This window comes from Triticum urartu, chromosome 6, assembly GCF_003073215.2.
Source record: "Triticum urartu cultivar G1812 chromosome 6, Tu2.1, whole genome shotgun sequence".
In the NCBI taxonomy this organism is placed as follows: domain Eukaryota; kingdom Viridiplantae; phylum Streptophyta; class Magnoliopsida; order Poales; family Poaceae; genus Triticum; species Triticum urartu.
Genome location: NC_053027.1, coordinates 23,943,011 through 23,948,078, shown reverse-complemented (window position 1 = coordinate 23,948,078; position 5,068 = coordinate 23,943,011). Strand labels below are relative to the sequence as shown.

The 5,068-nt window shown below is 46.5% G+C and overlaps 1 pseudogene; it reads left to right on the top strand.

The window, feature by feature from the left end:
- The first annotated feature begins 2,767 nt into the window (after nucleotides 1–2,767).
- Nucleotides 2,768–3,502, top strand: LOC125516427 (annotated as a pseudogene).
- Nucleotides 3,503–5,068: the final 1,566 nt, after the last annotated feature.

The following is a 5,068-nucleotide window of genomic DNA, read 5'->3' as shown; positions in this document are numbered from 1 at the left end:
ATGCAAAACTAAGTGTTATTTTTGACCTCAAATTGCATATAAATCAAATACTAGCACATATATATAATTCCTCCCAAATTACTAAACTCAAAAATCAATCACTATATAAAGCATTGCACGAGCTAATCTAGCAATGAGAGATGAAAGGAAAAAGTTGCTAACCTTTGTGATCATTTGAATGGATGGGGGCCTTCAAATCTTGGGTAAAATGTGTGATGAGCTTGAGAGGAAGAGGGAAAAGAACAGAGAGGAGAGGGGAAAGGCGAAGAACAGAGCGAGCTCGGGTGGACGAAGGGTCTATGTAGGACGACCTTTAGTACCGGTTCGTGATACGACCCAGTACTAAAGGTGCTGGAGGGGCCCCGGACTGACAACATCTGCCACCACTCACTTTAGTACCGGTTCGTGGCACGAACCGGTGCTAAAGGTTCGCCACGAACCGGTACTAATGAGAGCGGCCCGGCTAGCCGTTGGAACCGGCACTAATGTACACATTAGTGCCAGCTCAAATTCAAACCGGCACTAATGTGCTTCACGTTTGACCCTTTTTCTACTAGTGCCCCCCCCCTATCCATCCGTGATCGGCGGAGGTCAATTCGAACGGCAAGCTCCTCATCTCCAAGGAGAAGTTCGATTCCTCCTTGAGAAGCACGTCTCAGTCGATGGTGTGAAACTAGTTGCCAGATCCGTCGCCAGAGCGGACTATCGTGGCTTGGTGAGGGGAAAGGATGGGGATTGAAGCAGAATGGATTGTGAGCGGAGCGATCAACACTGGTCTAGGGTTTGGTCTAAGGTTGTGCAGAGTGGGGTCGGACGGGGTAGGCCTGGGCCATTCCCACATGGCGGCCGCGTCAAGGTACATCCAGACATCCCCATATCTGCCACATATGGGCTACATTTGGGGAGTGTTGGACAACCCGGACATTTGGGCTTGGTGTGGGGGGCAGTTGAGCAGCCATTTTGTGACCGGGCAATCCACCCAGATGTTTATTAAGGGTTTAAGGGTTCTATTGTACACATGCTCTAAGGGCTCTAAAGTAAAATTCTTAAAGTAATATATCATGTAAAGTTGCTACAAAATTCCTCTAATCATAGAAATTACAAAAAAAATGTATGATTGTAATTCCATTGTATCAGTATTCAAAGTATTTTTGATATGTCATTCCAGACAACCCTGAACTTGTGATTGATGTGTCTAAATTGCTAATGGTGTGTGAGACATTGCACTTTGTAATGTGTCTGTGCCAATGAACTTGTCATATATTTATTTGACAATGAACTTGTGATAAATGTTTGATGATACGTATGTGTCAATTGCTTTATGATGTGACATGGCATTTGTGAAATGCTATATGAATGGTGATATGTGCCTCTGTTTACTATACTCCCTCCATTTCACAATGTAGTGCATATATATTTTTTCTGAAAGTCAAACTTTGCCAACTTTGATCAAAGTTTATAGAGAAAAATTTTACATCTACATGTACATTATGAAAATGTAACTCATTATGTATCCAATGATGTGTATTTGGTATTCTAAATGTACCTATTTTTCTCTATAAGTATGGTCAAAGTTTCTAATGTTTGATTTTTGGAAAAATCTATAGACACTACATTATAGAACGGAGGGAGTATGTGTTATTGCTGGGCTGGCTGCAAAACGTTTTCGAACAAAAAGGTGACTACACCTTGCCGAGTGCCTCTAGTATATCTAGTGATCATTTGCCGAGTGTAGCACTCGGCAACATGGCTACATGGCATCCTCTGCTATATTCTGATCATTTCCCGAGCTCTAGGTGTCGGGCACTTGGCAAATTTCCGTAAAGTAAAATAAACTAACATAGCTATTTGTGAGTGTCATCACTCTCGGCAAAACAAGCCATGTGGCAATACATGGGATCATCATAAGACCTTTGCCGAGAGCCTTGGCAAAAAAAACTCGGTAAATGGTTCCTGTGTTAAAGTATATGCCGAGCGTGCGTTGTGGCACACTCGGCACAATGGACCCCACCATTACAGAGCCATCAACCGCGGGCGGAAGGTGCATGTGGCGTCTTCTTTGTCAATGGCCGCGCTTGAGCTCTCACCTCTCGGTAAAAGGTAAAAGGTCTGTAAACCGAGTGTTTTTTGTTTGCCGAGTTTTTTGAAAGCTTTCTCGGTAATGGGTGACAATTGCCGAGTCCCTGTCTTTCCCGAGAGTTATACTGGGCAAAGAAGTGATTTGTTACGGATTTCCCAGCAGTGATTCAATGGAGTGTCCTTTTTTGATATATCAACTGTTAGCGTCGCATTATTTTAGAACAAAAAAAGAACAATCATACAGTTGGCCATCACCTGCATGTTAGCGTCATCGCTCCTGTCATCAGAGTCAAACAACGTTTTGCAGACATGAGAGACGATGAAGCGATCAACCGAATAAATTTGTCTTGAGCACCACGGCGGCATAATACACTATCAAGCAAGAATGATGAGCTTGACTAACTACTCCTACTAACGTGACATCTTAATAATTAGTTAATCCAAACTTCTCCGATCCACTTTCCAAGCCATCTATCACAACGTCAGCATTTTGAGCCATCGCTTCAGGTCGGAATCTTCCCAGGAATCAAGCAGAAGCATTGGTTCATTGACCAGGCTTGCGTACGTCTGACAAAGAATCATTTTCCGTTATAGTCACCAAGTTATAAAGCTCGGTCAGCAGGAGTTGGACGTGCAGAGCTGTAGCTAGCAAACAAGCAACAAGAACAAGAAGCAACTGACTCGATCGTGTCGAGATCGTTCGATCAACTTGGATTGACAAGATTTGATGGCGCGCGGAAAGGTGGCCGAGTGGATACGGAAGCGTACCATGCCGAGGAAGCCGGGGGCCAGGCAACAGAGCAGGAACAGCGGGGCGTCGGAACTGATACTGCGGAAGGAGGCAGCGTCGGAGAGCTGCGGCAGTGCCGCCAGCGGGGCGCCGGCGCCAACGGCTAGGAATGCGGCCGTGAGCACGGGAGCGGGAATGGTGCTGGCGGTGGCGGTGCTCCACCGGCGCATTCCAAGTCCCAGGCGAGGGCCTTCCTGTCGGCGCTTATGAGGTGGCGGCGGCGCATGAACGTGATGGCCGTGCTGTGGGACCATGTGGTGTACCACGTCATGTGGCTGGTGGAGTCCGTGGTGTTGGTGGGCAGGCTCTGCTTCTTCCTCATGCGCTTCGGCTTCAAGCAGCTCTTACTTCATTTCTCCCGTTACCGCCATGGCGTTGAGAGTGGAGGACATAGAAGGAGGTTGCTGTGGCTGGATTTCGTTTTCTTTTTCTTTCTTTTGTGTAGATTCGGTTGCCGTTTTCCGAGGCTTTCGATTCGTAAGAAGTTGTGTAAATGCCCTCAAGCCCCACTCTTGTGTATACAGAAATTTCTTTCTTGCTTCCAGGTAAATGGAAATGTCTCATAATCATAACATGTTCTGGTATTTCTACTTTCAGTCTATGGAACTTGGGATACACTCGCTCAACTCCTGAGATCGGCTCGGCCTCGTCCGCTCTTTTTTTTGGCTGGCAATTTAGAGAGCTTTATTCATAAAAAGCAGTCCTAGGACAGTCAGCCAACAGACTGGTCACTAGGAAGCTTGGAGTATCATTGAGCCAACACTCAGTCACATTCAAAGTGCAGGCACGCTTAGCACAGAGATGAGCTGGGATGTTTGCTGTCCTCATTACATGTTGAATCTCAAAAAGGGTAAAATCCCTAGCTAGCTCTCCAATTTCATCTAAAATAGGAGCCACAATTGAACATGTATTGTGGCGAGTGTTCCAGAGTGACACCACCTCTAGACAATCAGTTTACATTATCACATGCATAAAACCCCTCAGTTTGGCAAACTTGACACCTTCATGCATAGCAATAACTTCCATGATGAAAGGGTCCGAAATGCCTGGATGAGGTTTGCACCATGCCGCGAGCAGAGAAGTATTTGTGCGAGCAACACCTCCACCTCCTCCTCGCCTTCTTCAAAGTTTAGTGCCCCGTCAGTTGAGATCTTGATGATGCCTTGTTCCAGCGGTCGCCACCCGTGCCCCGGCAATACCACCGGCTCCTTCCTTGGTAGCTCAAGGATTGCTATCACTTCTCTTGTATGTCTTGCTGTAGTCACCGGATCAAGAGCTGCGCCATCATGCTTCACCCGATTCCTAGAATGCCAAACGTTCCACATGATGGTAATAATGATGGGTCGATCTTTGTCCATGATCCGCTGATCACATAAGATATCCCTCGCCCAACTGGCAGGGTGTAGACGTGGAAGAGTAATCTGGAACCATGCCCTCGCTGCATCCCAGAAACCAGCAGCGTTCACGCAATGAATCAACGCATGTTTTAGATCTTCTCCCATTGTATGAAAGATTTTGCATCCATCAACTTCTGCTATATGTCGCCATTTGAGCGTGGTCTCGTCAGGAAGGATTCCGCGGAGAACCCTCCACCAGAAAACACGCACTTTAGGAACAACATTGAGCTTCCACAAAGCCTTCCGTATCTGTTTTTCTTCATTTGAAGTTTCAGTAGTCGTTCCTTCCTCGAGAGCTGCACTCTCTTTCCGAGTCATAAGAATACGGTACATCGATTTAGCAGTGTATAAGCCTGATCGCTCAAACGCCCAAGCGAGGGAGTCCGCACCACTGTTCATGCTTAAAGGAATATTAAGTATTGCCTGTGCATCAGTTGCAATGAACGTGTCATAAACCAATTGTTCATTCCATCTACCAATCTGTGGATCCAGTAAATCTGCAACTCTGTCAACAGTGGTGCTCGGCCTTGTCCGCTCTTCTTAGCTGTGCCAGACCATGCCAGTTGTCACATGTACGGTTCATGTATTCATCAGCGCTGATCTTTAAAAGGATCAGCCAGGTCGCGAGCCGTTGGATACACCGCGCATCCACAAGGTTTGCAACATGGAGCATCTTGCGCTCGAGGTTGCAATATGGGTCATGTTGTGCTCAAAGACTTGCACGGCGAGTGCTTTGCAACATGAGCCATGTTGGACTTACAACATGACCCACATTCCGCTCAGTCGTCGCCCCCACGCAATA